The following is a 17,531-nucleotide window of genomic DNA, read 5'->3' as shown; positions in this document are numbered from 1 at the left end:
CATTCTGTACCTTTGATGAATGTTGACACTTTGAAAATATGTATAGAAGCTTATTTTATACTTTGCATCTCTGTGGAACATGACGGAAAGGGGGAAAGCAAAGCACAATAGCCAAAAACTTCATAGCACTGATGACTGAGTTTTTGTTTGCAAGCTGACATAAATACTATTTTAATAAGTATTGGTGAACAGGACATGAGATGTTGTTGCGGCAAGATGATGTCATTGTGTTGTTTAAAAATTTAATACACTAAATAATTTCATAGGAATGAGTGTAAGAAAAAAATCTGACTAATTCTGCTAGCAGGCAATAGGAATGTGCAAGGTTTAACAGGCCATGACTGTTATCTTGTATAATGTGTGAAGAATGCTACAAATCCTGCATTGTGGTCTTGCAAAGCAGTTTAGTAACACTGACTTCTCTTGAATGCAGTGTTTCCTGTAACAAGTACAAAGCTATAAATATTTACGTTTTTCACAGCTATAAGCATACTGTAGCAAAATGACTGGAGGAGACTGAAACACAGGCATAAGATACAGTATATGCTAATGTTCAATTACAAATGCAAACAATTATTATTGTCTGCTAATAAATAAATAAATGTGTGTAATAGTGTCGGATTAAGGCATAGCAAAAGCCCTATTCTGATATGAGCATGTGTTACATTTGTAATTTAGTGTGTAGTTACAATCGCATGATTTGAACTATGCAGTGTAGTCATTTACACTTGAATGAGCCGATATAAATACTTTATCTACTGCACAGGGATATCATGTTAAACCATGCCACCTCTAGCAGGTAGGCGTGTTATCCATTTTTATTGAGGGTGTCCACATAGTGCATACTAATAGCGCTATGACAGAGGTTCTCAAATGCTGTCCTCACGGCCCCCCAAATGGTCCAGGTTTTAAGTTTATCCATGCTTGGCCACAGGTGACTTAATTAGAATCTCAGTCAATCTGATTTAACCATCTGTGCAGAGCCATGCATATACCTAAAACCTGGAGCATAGGGGTGCCCTAAGAACCACGTTTGAAAACCTCTGCGCTATGGTAAGGAGTGCTCACATTCATGCTGCTTGGAAAGCTTAGGGGAACTGTCCATTCTAAGGCAGAAGGTAGCAATCTACAATCACTGTACAATAATCAAAAAAGTCCTGCACATTACGCACAAAGTACAATGTAGACACAAGGTGGCCACAATAAAGGCATGCAGGTTTAAAATAAACAGTGGAGTTGAAAATAAAAACTTTTTAAAGAACCTATTAAACAACAAGAGAAGTGCTAACCACACCTCAGTCATCTTCTGTTCTTCGCTGAGCACAGCGTTAGAATAATAATAAAAAAACAGCATTTTCAGTGTTACTAGGAGGCAATAAGCCCAAGGATAATGCTCTCTTTCTATTTGTTACACTTAGCACACTTCCCTTTTACCTACTATTTAAAAATATACAAATACAAGAGGATTAGTACAGCTGTAGAAATCAGCTAACAGTTGCAACAATCCCATGGCAAGTAGTGCTGATTGGCAATACCGGGTAGTGATTCATATTCAGGGATGAAGTTACCCGGCTCCATTTCAGAAAATTCCCGATACCTGCTGTTTAGTGGGAACCTCAAAACCAGTTACCCAGCACAAGTCATGTGTAAAATTAATAAATTTTCTTTCCAAAATAACATGGCTGATGAAGGGTTAAAATAAAGTTTCACTAATTAGAGCCTTGATATGTTCCTAATTTAGTGCTTGATGCTATTTATCTATATGCTGTCATTGAAAGCTCTGGTGTTGTTCTACATACGTTAAAGCACGAGTAGCCTGTAACGGTCTCATTACCAGTGAATCCTGCACTGCATAATGTGGATGAAAGCTGCATTTGATTCAATAACCAGAAAAATATAACACAAATACACATGCAGTATTGTCTCACTTAAACAAGTTTGCTTATTGAAAAAAAAAATGCTGAATGATTGAAAGTATTTCTTACAGGATAACTGATGGTGTAAACAGACAGATAATGTGTACCAGGCATGATGGAACATGTGTCATATTCTCCAGTACACATAACTGCAATTTAATTATACCTTGCAATAACTCCAGAATGTAATCATTCTTGCCCAGCGTGCCCTATTTACAATTCACCACACTAAGTATTAATCTGAAGACTTAACATGTTATAACTTTCACTCAACAGAATTAGAAAAACTCACAATATAGGTCAAAAAACATTGGCAGGCTACAGCTTAAAGAACTACCCCATGTGCACAGTAAAAAAAAAAAGTTATTATATTATTTCTGAAAGTTATTTTTGCAGTGCATCCCATCTACTATCCTCTTTATCATCAGCCACCTGCTGATGCTGGTTTGCTTGCAGATAGCTAAGGCACTTGAGGCAGTGGATCCCAAACGTGGTTCTCAAGGCACCTGAACAGTCCAGGTTTTAGGGATAACCCTGTTTGTGCACATATGGTATAATCAAACTGACTGAGATACTAATTAAGTCACCTGTATGTAAGCACAGATATCCTTTAAACTAGAGATGAGTGGATCCGGATCTCAGAGGACCGGACCGACCCGAACATAGCTTTCTGAGCTGGGATCAGAGTCTGGCTCAGGTTTTCCCACCTGACTCGGATCCCAAAATGAGGCAAAACGTCATCCTTCTGCTGTTGGATTCTCGCAAGTTTTGGATTCTATAAGGTCCCCGGTGATCGTGCCATCTGCACTCTGGTTGTGGAGCTTGTAGTGAGTGGATGTGTCCATCCAGGAGTACTGTATTGTCCATCAAGGGCCTGGAGATGCTGTGTCCAACCAGGGGTGCCCTGTCCATCCATCAAGGGGCTTGGGACACTGTCTCCGACCAGGGGTGCTCTGTCCGTCCATAAAGGGGCTGTTGTGTACTCCAGGGGTGCTCTGTCCGTCCATAAACGGGCTGCTGTGTCCTCCAGGGGTGCTCTGTCCATACAGTGTCCCTCTATAAAGGAGTGCTGTGTCCATCCAGGGGTCTCTGTCCATCCATAAAGGAGCTGCTGTGTTTTCCAAGACTGCTCTGTCCATCCATAAAGGGGCTGCTGTGTACTCCAGGGGTGCTCTGTCCGTCCATAAAGGAGCTGCTGTGTTTTCCAAGACTGCTCTGTCCATCCATAAAGGGGATGCTGTGTCCTCCAGGGGTGTTCTGTCCATACCGTGTCCCTCTATAAAGGAGTGCTGTGTCCATCCAGGGGTCTCTGTCTGTCCATAAAGGAGCTGCTGTGTTTTCCAAGACTGCTCTGTCCATCCATAAAGGGGCTGCTGTGTACTCCAGGGGTGCTCTGTCCGTCCATAAAGGAGCTGCTGTGTTTTCCAAGACTGCTCTGTCCATCCATAAAGGGGATGCTGTGTCCTCCAGGGGTGCTCTGTCCATACCGTGTCCCTCTATAAAGGAGTGCTGTGTCCATCCAGGGGTCTCTGTCAATCTAGGGGTGCTCTGCCCCAGTGTAAACAAAATAAAAGCAAAATATATATATTTTTTTGTGTGTGCGCACTATACACCAGTGTCCTAGACTATTATTTTTCTGTGACACTGCCGGTCAGCCTGCACTGTAATAATCACACACATATTGTGACACTGTAGATGGTACCACAATTTCATACAAGTATTGTGATGCTGCAGGTCGTACCACAGCTTAATATTCATACACATATCGTGGCACTGTAGGCCAGACGGCAGCGTAATATTCATGGTTGATGATTATTTTAGTGATAGCAGCCAAATAGGCATGTCAGATAGTCCATTTCACAAGTCTCAGTGCCTGTTACTGAAGTGATTGGTTTGTTAAACTGTGCATGTCCTGTTTAATTAATACAACCATAAGGCACCTCTTTTCTTTGCATTATGCACTGTTTGGAAAATTGCTGACTGTCTTCTTGTGTAAATGACAAACATTTTCATAGTTTATTAAACTGCCACCCTGTCTGCTACTACAGTGCCGATCTGTTTCCTAGATGTGCCACATATTTGTGCCACCCACTTGGCTTAGTCATCCAGCTACCTCGGTACAACCTTTTATCCTAAACTGGATGAAAACGATATTGTGAGCTGTGGGGTGGTCAAAATAGACTGGAAATGAGTGGAAATGAATGTCATTGAGGTTAATAATACTGTAGGAACAAACACACACCCAAATTCTGTGATTTTAGCTGTTTTTATGATTTTTGTACAAAAATAATAATAATAATAATAATAATAATAATAATAATAATACAGAACCAAAACTCGCAAGGGCAGTTTTGGCAAAACCAAACACAGATCCTAAACATGAAGGATATATAATTCAAATCCCATGACGGAGGACGGCGCACATCTAGACTTAAAACCTGTACTCTTGGGGTCCTTGAGAACTGCATTTAGTAACCACCAACTTAAGGTGTTCAATATTGGTACCACTAACTAGAAATGTATGTGAGGTTGCAGGGAGTTTGCACTACTAAACTCATGTTCTGGAGTTAGATAATAACATCTTTTAATTTTGCAAATAGTGTTTATATCCTTTGAGCAATAAAATCAGTGCTGCAATTAGTGCCGTGCAAGCTGTGCCACTACCCAAGGCCCTAGGAACAGCACTGTTGTTGCCCCCATAACACCTGTAGCCAGTAGTACTGCTGTTGAGTTCCTTTGGGCAGGCTGTAGAGCATTACAGAGCATCTGTAGGATGCTTCAAGCAGTGCCCTTCTTACTGGTGCCATTGACCACACCCACTGGGTGTGATATCACGTTTGTGTGTGTGTGTGCGTGCGTGTGTGTGTGTGTGCGTGCATGTGTGTGTGTGTGTGGGGGGGGGGGTTAGTGTATGAAAAAAATCACCCTGTTATGGTGCTGAATAGAATACGCTAATATTTACAGCAGAAGTTATATCCTGTTCTGTATCCTTTGATCAGTTGGGTCCTCTATGGGTTTTTAATACAGTCGAGCAGAATTGGCTAATATACATCAAAATGTTACAATTCTAAAAATTCAATTAGTTAATCTGTGTTTGGAGGCAATACCCTTTATACAGCACTGTTAACACTTCTAATAACAAATATATTTGCAGAAGTTAGTGCACTCTGACACTTTTAACAAAATGGCTACAGTATGGTAGGTGTCTTCATACTTATTGTAGGTATGTCAATATGGAAGAAAAAAACAAAACAAAAATTGGGCAGATTAAAAAATTGTGGAATGCATAATATTTATCACTGGTAGAAATAGATATTTATAATAAGACTTGGCCATAAGACTGGCAGTTTTGGGTCATTGGAAAGGTGTTCACTGAAATTTTCCAAGGGAGCTCAAATGCCTGTTAAATGCTTCATGTAAAACATCAGGAGCAAAGTGAAACCCTTTGTTGGCATAAATAAATGTACAGCTTGGCTGCTATTGAGCTAAATGATATATTTGAAACACCTAAAGCTTTTATGCATCACGACCAAATCTACCCACTACTGTTGCCATTTATATACTTTAAAGAAAGCAGCTATTTCTTATATGGGTGATGCTTCTGTATGTTATATAATTTTACTATTAGGGAAAGTCCACAGCTTATGAGGTTGGATATAGTGGCACAACAGTCCAGCACAGACTGCAGATTAGTATATATATTAGATGAGGCTCAGCCATTGACACAGGTTGGGTATGGGATCCCGGCGGTCAGCATACAGACGCCGAGATCCAGGCTGGCAGGGGGGCAAGTGCAATGAAGCCCCTTGCAGGCTCGCTGCACTTGCCACAGGTTCTATTCCCACTCTGTGTGTGTGTCGTGGACACCCAGGAGTGAGAATAGCCCTCGGCCCCCTTCTGGCATTCTGGCAGCCAGGATCCCAGCATCGATATGCCGACCCTACATCCCCTTGACACTTAGGTGACAGTAAGTGGACATTCATTATGACATAGTGTATCCTTTCTGTATATGGATTCAGCGGTCTTTAATGGAGAAAGAAGGAATATCTCAATACCATTTAACTTTGTAACAGAACTGCAATGGAAAAATAACTGAATATACTTTAAAGTAATACTTCCTGTATGTAGGGAACCTTCAATTTTGGGGTTTAGCAGTTGATTAATACTTCTATTGCCAATTATGCAGATTCTTGCTATTCCATGTATGACATTTAGGAGGCCAGTGATGTAACTTTTGTATCACCTGGCATCAGGGGCGTTTTAAGAGAAGAATGGGCCCGTATGCAACCTCCATCCATACCCCTTTCTCTCTGGCCAGCAGCACTAAGCACTGACACTAGTGCACTGCTAGTCTACTGCGCATGCGTAGGTCTCTGGGAAAATGGAGCAGCTGCAAATTTTCTATGCGATTTTGCCTACGCAGTACTCTCGAGAGGTAAATATTGAAGAACATGGGTGCCTCCCTGGATCTTGCACCCATTATAAATTCACCACTGCCTGTAAGACAACTCCCTCGCCCCAATAAAATATAGTAATTATAAAATAATAATCAATTATAAAACAAATAATATACAACAAATAAACACAAACACACACACAAAAAATACTAAATAAAATATTCCAGCCAAATTGGGCCTCTTCAGGTGTAAATACGGCATACATGAAAGGGTGAAAGGGCACCTGTCTGGATTATTTTCACAAAAGTTTTAAACAATGATTTATTAGCAGCAAGTAAATAACAGAATTTCTTTTTAATTTCATTCAAAAGGTACAACAAAACCTGTACAATGGGAACACTTCTAAAAAATTATTCGGCCCCACGGGTGTAGCAAAATATTTTATTTATTCTGAAGAATAAGCATCACGAGTTGACAAAACACAGAATAAAAACATGATTATACAGTATATGTCTGCTTATTATGGCTTTTCTCTGTATTATGACTCAACTATAGCATTTAAAAAGTACTTATTGTGTAACTTGAATTTCAATTTAACCAAAGGGCATTTAAGGCTTTGTATGGAAGCATACATTTTAATGAGACTATGAGATCAGCCACTATTTTTCTAATAACTATAACAGAGAATCTCATTTGCAATTGATAAAAAAAGCCTAAAATAATGATGATGATGATGATGATCATGATCATCATCATCATCATCATGATGATGATGATGATGATGATGATGATGATGATGATGATTATCATCATAAAGGAGGACAAATCATGGAGTATGAGTAATGGGAAAATTGTGCATTTATAAAGATTTCAAATATACCTCTTTGATAGTCCACATTTTAAAATCATGTTATGAAAGTGAAGATTTTCCTAAGCTAAATGTTAAATCACTATCATTCTATATGCAAATAAACTCATGTATGTATGCATGGTAACCAATATCAGTTAAAATGCTCACTAGATTTTGTTCCCAAACAGATCTAATAAATGGCAGATGGCATAACAGGATATACTGTAAGTATTGACAATAAAGCTGTTTAAATACTATTTGATATGTCGCATTTCAATAATTTTTCCACCCTCTGCCCCATTAGATTGTCTCGTACAGGCATTTTATGCCCCAGATAAATGAATGCTCGAGTACACTAAAATACATTTGTTGGCCATCATTTTTCATTCATAAATACAAGCTGTAATATTCAAACCACTAATAGCCTCCTATGCTTTCCCTTTTGAAGTGTCGGATGCAGAACCAAGAAATCCATTTTATCTTTTTTTTTTTGCTGAGACGGAGTGTCAAAACATTTCTATGGTTGTCAATGTGGCATCTATGGCTCGATCCCCTATATAGACAATTTGATGATCAGCAAAAACAGCATGTTAGAAATCCCCAACTAATCAATCCTGAAAATTTTTCTTTTGGTTGGGATTGGCAAGTCAAGGACTTGCGCCATGTTGGATAAACTGACACAGGCATCGGCAGACTGGGGAAACTGCCCCGATAACTGCCTCATGGATGGTCCCATAAGTTCCTGTAACCTTGCAATGGTATGGAAACAATGTTTCATCACCACTGAAGTTTCAGACATTTCACTAAAATGTAGGCTTGTTTGATTGGCTCCCCTATGTACAGAAAACAGGTTCATCATAAGTTACATCCCCCTATACTTAAAACAGACATTTCTCAGCACATCATACATGATCAGGACTTGTACTCTCAAATCTATACACCACAGTCAGACACCTAATACATGAAGCTATTTGATCCTGCATAGGACGTCTACTATGTCTAGTTACAGTATATGAAACTAGTTTCAATGGTCATTTAGACTATTGCAGCTACAGGAGCAGATCTATATAGTGTGTAGCTGCAAGTACAGTGAGTGCTGCACACTACATAGATCTGCTTAGCTGCAATGGTTTAAACCAGTGGTTCTCAAACTCGGTCCTCAGGACCCCACACGGTTCACGTTTTCCATGTCATCCAGCAGCTGCACTGTGTATCACCAACTGTCACATTTTAAAAATCTACAGGTGACCTGCAAAACATGAACAGTGTGGGGTCCTGAGGACAGAGTTTGAGAACCTGTGGTTTAAACTGACCATTGCAACTAGCATCATAAAGACATAATTACTAGGCTTCCTTCGCAGGTGCAACTAGCTCATGTGTTAGGTGTCTGACTGTAATATATTATTATTAAATTTTATTTATAGGGTGCCACAAGTGTTTTGCAGCGCCGTACATATGGCAGACATTAGAACAATACAGGGTGACAGAACTTAACATTACACTAACAGAAAAACTAGAACAGTTATTATAGATTTATGCACATAAATCATACTGTTAAACTGATAGATCACAAGTGTATGAATATGGTGTAGGAGGATTGGTGTTCAAAATGTTCAAAAATCCCTTGGTTGGAGTGTTAAGTAGATGATTGTTTACTTCAAACAAGTAGAAACCGCTTTACTTCTGAGGTTTACTTTCAATGTGAGAACTATTTTTATTGCCCACTCTACATACCCCTATGAATTGCGGAATTATGCCATGAGGGGATGGGGCCAAATGACAGAAATTACCAGTCCCTACGTATATGTGTGAGATGTGAGGATGATTACTTACACACACACACACACACACACACACACACACACACACACACACACATACATACACACACACACACACACACACATATATATACATACACACAAATATATATATACATACACACACACACACAAACAACACATGTACATACACATATTTCCCCGCCTCCCCACCCCCCACTCCCCATTACTTATACTGCATATGCCCCTGTTATGGCCACTTATTTGTAATTTTTTATTACAATGCACGTGCGTGTCCTAGTCACGGGGACCCTTGCCGCAAATACGGCAAAATGCAGGCTGGAAGAGCGTGGCTACATCTGTACACTGTGCACTGCAGATGGATGCACATGTTCATGTAATATCCTCTGAGTTGCTGGAGGTAAGGGACTTTGTGCGAGTCCGCCCATTAATAAAAAAAAATCCCACACCTCCAGCAACTAGAAGGCTATTACATTTAGCCCTTAGAATTGAATTGCATGACTTGTTATGATATCGGTATAATTATGATGCTGTGGTTATAAGAAACAATAGGTTCTGGGATCAGTATGAAAAACCGACGGTCAGGATGCCAGCCGTCAGCATACAGACAATGGCATCCCAGCCGTAAGTATGCCGGCAGTGGGGTGAGTGCAGAAACTCTCCTTGCGGCCTCGTGGCTCTCTGCGCTCACCACAGGTTTTATTTCCCACTCTGGTGTTGTGGACACCCACAAGTGGGAATAGCCCCTGTGAGCCGGGATTCCGGCTGGCGGCATTGTCAGCAGTCGGGATTCCGGCATCGGTATCCTGACCGTCGGGATCTCGACTGCCGGCAATTTAACTGCATCCCAAGGGTCCATTTCCCTTGCTGGAAAAAAGTATATACTAGCAGTAACAGAATGATTTCTGATACAGTGGGCAAGAGGCCTAAACCAAAATTTTAATTTTGCTTCCTAAAGCCTGAGAATTTATTCAAACCCCAAACTTGCCAGATTGCTGAGAAAATACATCCATGTTAATTACTAAATAAAGTGCAGGCAAGTGTATTGTTGAGAGCCTCTGTGTTTTTTTAAAGGCTGATGACAGGTTTAATTAATTAAAAAGAATTTAGACTTCAAAAATTCGTCACTGATCTATTTTGCAGATAAAGACATGAAAAAAATGTTTCCTATGAGAGGACATTTTATTATTAGCAGCTGTGAGTGACTGTCTAAAATTTAGCATTTAAAAAAAATATAAATCCCCTTTCTGCTTTGGTTGTTCCTTTTGTTATAGTCATCATGTCTTTTAGCATGGACAGATTCAAGGTTTAATCTCTGAGCAACAGGGGATGTATAAAAATGTTGCAGCAGTATAAAACGTAAATACTGTTTGTACTGTGAATCATCAACCTCCAAGAGGAGTTTGCAGAATTGGTTTAGTGCAATATTGGGTGTGTATTTCAGCTGCCTTACATTTGGAATCCTTTATTTACAGTGCAGGTTAAATTCATAACTCAGACGGCTGTTTCAGGCAAAGGAATGGACACACAATAAAACTATTCATTTCTCTTAAAGGTCACACATGAAAAAGCATGCAATATTTTTGTTGCTTACCAACTAAACTGTTATTTAATTGCTAATGTAAAAAATTTTTTTTTAAATAATGACAAAGCCAGATATCTTGGGCATATATCTGTGGCAGGGAACTGGGTTTATTTAAAGAACACACACAAGAGTAGCAATTACAGCCTATTACTAGATTGTACACAAATACTCAAGTAACCAGTTATAAATTCAACAAATTGCTTGTATGATATGTGCATATTACCTAGGTATGTTTCACCTTCATTGATACTTACGCTTTCCACTAAAGAACACTTTCATTAAATACAAATTCTATTTTACAGGTGTGATATCACCACTCACCAAATATAAAAGGAACAATTTACGTATTGCCCTCATATTCATGTCACATGCAATATTCGTGTTTAGTTACAAAAGAGTTGAACTGTCCAACATAATACCGAGACGTAGTGCTCCAGGAGCTTAACCATTTATGTATATACAATTAGACACTTAGGACCTGTCACTCGCCGGATCTCTACTCTCTTTCCCTGCCCTCACCCGAATGCAGATGTCTCCTCACATAACTGAAAACTCTATAAGATGTCTTAAGCTGTCAGTCTCAGAGCCCACTGCGCATGACTGAGATAGAACAGCCATTCCCCATTATCATATAGATTATGGTTCATATGGCATACCAGGAAAATTCAACTGCATTGTTTTTTAACTAGTCTAAGCACAAACATAAAAGAAAATGTCTGTAAATGATAAATACAGAGAGAAAAAGCCTTACACCCACTTGCATCAATTTATTTATTTTACTGGCATTTTAACACTGGTACAATGTACATAGGTCTGGCAATACAATTGTGTTTACCATCCCCACTTACTATTTAACAAGCAACCTGGTGTATTGCTAAAAGCAATGTTACTAACAGCATTAGTAAAACAAAGCATGCAAAACACAGACAGTCGCCATGAGTTTTCCCTCACAATAACAAATGCAAATACAATATCAATGTACAATAGAATATATAAATACTATGGTTTCAGGCTTTCAGCTCCTAAATAAAAGAAATACCCATTTTGAAAGCATCCTTTGTCCATTAAAAACACTGGTGATTATTTTGTTCAACAACAACTGTCTTAATAGTAGCTGTAATTATATTTGCACTAGTAATAAAGGATCATAATTTTGTAGCACATTATTAACCTAACAGCTTGACCTGCCTACAATAGATTTTTACTTCTGTGTAGTCTATGAACACAATGCTTTGTTTGTACGTTACACAGTAGCTGCTATATTAAAGCATTCTTATCTGCAGTGTCTGCCCCTAATTGTTACATTGGGCTGCATTCTGTAACAGATAATAGAATGAACAAAGAGTTTTTAGATTAACCTTGAAATAGAGAACACATGAAAATATTTGATATTGATGTTTAAAATTCAGCATTGGAGGAATCAATTAGGATAACAAACAGTACACATGCATACATATATACAATCAGAGCTATTAGTAAAGGGTATTATTTCTATTTATTTAATATATATTCCTCTCATTGCTGCATTATACGCCTATTTCCTAAAAAAGCCATTTTTAAAGTATGTCTAGCATTTACTAAAAGCAATATTTGTTTATTTCTATTTTCAATCAATGGCGAAGAAATGCTAACAAACATGAGAATAGCAATACTTAAGGTACACATGGGACAATATTTTAAATAATTTGGCTGTTTTCGACCGATTGGACCGGCAAGTAGATTAAAAAGTGGCGTGTGTTCATATTATCACGATGCGCACCACTGCAGGTCACTAGTGGCAGCCTCAGATGTTTTGTACATTCAAGAAGATCTGGTGCTATCGCCAGCGGTGCCATGCTGCCGAATGCAGCATGGCCACACACACCCGCCTCTCCCCCACACCGTCGCTCATTGCTGCTGGCAATGGCAAATGTGTATGCGCTTGCCAATGCCGGCTTCCCGCCGGGTACGGTTGCTAATGAGTTCACGCTGGGTACACATTAACTCATGTGTACCCAGACTTAAACAACATAATTGTCCTGGAGACATAACATCACTCAGAAGTGCAAGGACACAACTTATTTACACAACAGAAGCAGATCTGACTCCAGCATCCTATAATGATCATACTGCAGGTGAGATTTTTTAGCACTCTGGACTCCAATCACCCCAGCCAAGGGTCATGTCATTTTCCCAAAGTTATAGGATTGAGTATAATTATAAACTTTGATTTCACATCTGAGTCTCATGTGGGGTTTAAATAACAAAGTATTACTCCACCTAATAAAAACGAAAACATTGTCTTTGGTGAGTAACGTGTAATGATGAAGAAAATCAAGAACACTTGTATGTGCTTGTTATATCCTAAATTGAGGAAACGTCTGGTTTGTGGAATGCCCCACATACCTGTGTAAGCCCAGAGCTCCAGGTCTATTTCAGAACATGGCATTTCCTAATAAAAACAATGAGAATTGTTATTAGGTAGATTTCTAAGAGACACTCCCTAGGCACAAGAGGCAAATGAGACCTGTAGTTCAGGTGAAGAGGCACCAGGGTAACGCCATATGCATTGCATCCTGTTGGGTTTTTAAAGATTAACACAATCTTGTACTAATACAGATGACCTGCAGAACACATGTAATCCGGAGTGCAGTATACAAAAAAGGACAACAGTATATACAGTACCAATACTGCAGTAAAATGTGGCTTGACTAAGCAGACACTCAGAAAACAAACTGGCATAACAAACAAAAAACAATACACAAATCTATAAATATATTTATTATAATTGACTTGGGAAAACTCTGAATTCAGGCATTTATCACGTGCTTTCTGGATGTATAAAATAGATCAGTCATTCTGGCACCTCAAACTGGAACAAGTCATCCTATGATGCCATGTTTTATAAATTAAATAGTGTGGGAAATGTACAAATGGACTTCAAACAATAACAAATGCTAAAATGGAAATCCTTTGCAGAACACAAAAAGGATATTCTCATGTGTGTGTTTGCAGATGTTGCCAAAAAGAGAAAGGATTAGGCCCATATATTGTGAAAACAGACTGTTGTCTGGACTACATAAGCGTAATGTTAAACCTCTTGATAGTGACAGTGATCTTGACAGTGGCATGAAAAGGTTTTTGCCTCCTTCCTGTTTTCTTCTATTTTTTGCATATTTGTTACACTTATTTGTTTATGATATTAAAACAAAATAGACTGTAAGACAAAGGAAACCCAAGTAAATGCAAAATATACTGGTTGTTGCCGCCTAAAGCAACAACAACTGTAACCAAACACTTCCGGTAACTGTCGATCAGTCTAAAGCTGGGTACACATTAGATGAGAATTTTTAATGATATGCATGATGACTATATCATTAGCAATATTTTCGTACATATCATCTCATGTGTATGCACTATATAATTAACAATGTGTGTTCCCACGGATCGTTCATGGTCCCCTCTGTCGTGTGTACATGCAGTGAAATTTGGACTATATCATCCAAAATCGCATGTTTGGGCTGGTGATGGGATGATGTTACTGTACGATATCATTAGCGATACCATTCAGTGTGTACGCACTACAGGGGACATTTACTAAGCAGTGATAAGAGCGGAGAAGTGAGCCAGTGGAGAAATTGCCCCATCGACCAATCAGAAACTCTATCATTTTATAGTATGCAAATTATAGATGTTACTTCAGTGCTGATTGGTTGCCATGGGCACTTCTCCACTGGCTCACTTCTCCACTCGAATCACTGCTTAGTAAATGTCCCCCTTAGTCGGCTGCCTGGGAGTCAAAGGCAAATACTAGACAATATTGCACATGGAGCATATCGCCTAATATGAATTTTGGCCACATTAGGGAATTTTTGAGCATTAATGGCCTGTTTAAGTTCCGGCCACAGCATCTATATTGGATTCAATACAGTGCTATGAGTAGATCACTTCAAAACCTTAATTTTGTTTCTTTTGAGCCATTTGAGGTGGACTTGCTCTTGTGCTTCTTGCATAACCTAATTGTGCATGAGCTTCAGATCATGGACTGATGACCACACATTATCCCTTAACAAATTCTGTTACAGAATTCATGATTCTACCAATTATAGGAAGTCTCCCAAGTCCTGAGCAGCAATGTATCCCCACATTGCACAACCACCACCATGTTTGACTGTTGGTAAGATGTTCTTATTGTGCAATATTGTGTTAGCTTTACGCCATATGTAACAGGACCCATTTCATCCATAAAGTTCCATTTTTGACTCATCAGTTCCCAGACATTAGCCCAAAAGGTTTGGTAGTTGTCAATGTGTTTTTGTCGGCAAATTTGAGACAAGCCTTTATGTTCTTCTTGTGAAGCAGAGATTTTCACCTTGCACCACTCATGGATACCATTTTTTGCACAGCTTCTTTCTTATGGTGAAATCATGAATGCGGACATTAACTGTGAGGAAGACCTAAAGTTCCTTAGATGTTTGTCTGGGTTCTTTTGAGTCATTGATGCGTTCTTGGAAGAATTTTGATAGGCTGGCCACTCCAGAGAAGATTCAGCACTGTTCCAAATTTTCTCCATTTGGAGATAAAAGCTCTCACTGTGGTTTGCTGATGTCCCAGAGCACTAGAAATGGATTTGTAACCCTTTACAGACTGATATATTTCAATAACTTTCTAATCTCTTCTGGAATTTCTCTTCATTGCAGCATACTGCACTGCTTGTCAAGACCTTGTTGTCTATTTCATGTTGGATCTATTTTAGTGATGTTTAGATTCAACAGAGTAGAGTGTAATCAAGCATAATGGTGTCCAGTCAAACTGAACCCAATTATCAATTCAATTTGGCTTATTTTTTGAATAAGCAACTAAGGGAGCAATTACTATTTCACACAGGGCCAATTGGTGTTTGTTCCATTTATTGAAGTTAAAAAGTTATCAATCATTTCAAAACTGTATCTTGTGATTGGGTCATTTCTCCATTTAGGGCGGACCTGTCCACTAATTGTCCCCTTTTGGAATATGGGTGGTTATTCAGGTCGCATCGCTAACCCTGTCTGCAGTGCCACTGCTCATGCACAGTCACCGTCATGCCTGTGCATGGCCACAAAATGCAATTGCGTGCAATGAGTATGAATGCCTCTGCCTGATTTACAGGCAGAGGCATTCGCTGGGAGTGGGCAGAGGACAGTGACGGAGCATTGCAGGGGTGGCGCAGTTAAAATGGGGGTGCTCAGCTGTGTTTTTTCGGGGCAGCTGCGTGACATCACATGCAGCCGCTCTGATAAGAAAAATGCCAGTTGACCACCTGCATACGCAGCCTAGATATAACTGCAGGGAGTCGTCTGCAGTTGCTGCGACCACAATAAAATTGAGGTTGCAGTTGCTGGGCAGGCCATTCTGCATGCTGAGCAGCCTTGCCCTGCAATAGTGGCCCCCAGCATGCGAAAGAAAGGATTGCAGATTCTGCTTTTTAGCAGAATCTGCAGTACTGAATAGCCCCCGTGGTATGTACTTTAGTCTCCCAAATCACTGATCCTAACACATATCCCTCCCCTATCAATTTTCTACTATGCACCCAATTGAATACATTTCTAATACATCCAATAAGCTGTTTCTACATATATCTTGTGCAGCTACGTACCAGATAGCCCATACTTGAAAAATATCAAACATATTTCATGTGTGAATTCACTGTCTTTTGATGCTACAGTATATGCCTTTTTTGACTATAGGGTTGTATCAATGTATTTCTTTTATACTTACAACAAGTTACACAACTGCAACATGTTCTTTAGCTTATTTGTTGTAACCCCAAATTTAATAAAAAATACAAAAAAAAACAACAACAACTGTATTGTGTGTTTGCTTGGCTTGTTTTGGTCTAATATTACACTTTGTTTCAAAATCTGAAAACAATTACCGGTAAGTGTGACAAATATGCAAAAAAATAGAAGAAATCAGGAATGGGGCAAAAACTTTCATGCCACTGTATCACGTCCACAATGGGGCACATTTTTTGTCAGCAGCCAATTAACCTACCAGTATGGTTTGCGTGTATGGGAGGAAATCGGAGCACTCGGAAGAAGCCCATGCAAATATGATGAGGACATACAAACTCCATACATATTATAGTGTATATGGATGGGAATAGAACTAATGACCTCAGTACTGAGGAAGTAAAGCTAACCTCTAAATATATAGCATGCTATACGATGACATAATGAAACCCCCTTGCAAGGTTTACTATTCATTTGACTTCTGCAACTTTTCCATTGAGGGTAGAGGGAAATTGTCTTGAAACAAAGCACAAAAGCTAAAAAGGCTTTATGCCAAAATAAGTTCACACATAAATCAGTGTACTTTCCATTTCATTTTTTGGGTCTGACAACAAACTAATAAGAATCAAACGGAACTGCAACGACGCCACACTGTCAAATACTCATAGACCACTGGAAACTTTCACTCTAGCGACTTAATGTACTGTACTAAATTTTTAGTACCATCTAAACTTCCCATCCAAAGACGCGCTTGGTACACTCCAGAGCTATTATTGGGAAACTAAATATAAATTCAGTTGTAATTGCTGTGTCTCGAAGGTCATTGAATACTAGCTCTGAGTGTGTAAACAAAAATGAATCACAGCATTGCTTTAAGTTGCCCCTTTGTAACTTCAAGAAACAAAACTACTCATATTTATGGTTGTAATACCACCCTGCTGATGTCTCTTCTGCATCCGGTCTCTAGGCCCATATGTATTTCTATAGTTAGAGACACAGTTTTTGTGGGAAAGTAATTTGCCTAGGAGAAGGTAGTTTACTTAGAGCACTATGCTCAGCCCTGAACGGGCTCTCTCACAAGTCAAAAGGATTCCACCAATTTCTTTATTTATTTCTAGATTGTAGAGAATTGGACTGCAAGCATCACTGGACTAGGGATTTCTGTGAATGATTGAACTCCTCTGTAAAGCACAGCATAATATGTTGGCACTAGATTAATGTTAATATAATA

The 17,531-nt window shown here is 39.2% G+C and overlaps 1 protein-coding gene across 1 annotated transcript in view; it reads right to left on the bottom strand.

The window, feature by feature from the left end:
* Positions 1–17,531, bottom strand: part of ARID5B (AT-rich interaction domain 5B) — a 351,469-nt gene that overhangs the window by 223,103 nt on the left and 110,835 nt on the right. The window lies entirely within an intron of this gene.

This window comes from Pseudophryne corroboree, chromosome 3, assembly GCF_028390025.1.
Source record: "Pseudophryne corroboree isolate aPseCor3 chromosome 3, aPseCor3.hap2, whole genome shotgun sequence".
NCBI classification, from domain to species: domain Eukaryota; kingdom Metazoa; phylum Chordata; class Amphibia; order Anura; family Myobatrachidae; genus Pseudophryne; species Pseudophryne corroboree.
The sequence above is the reverse complement of the archived record's forward strand: the minus strand, read 5'-3'. Positions and strand labels throughout refer to the sequence as shown.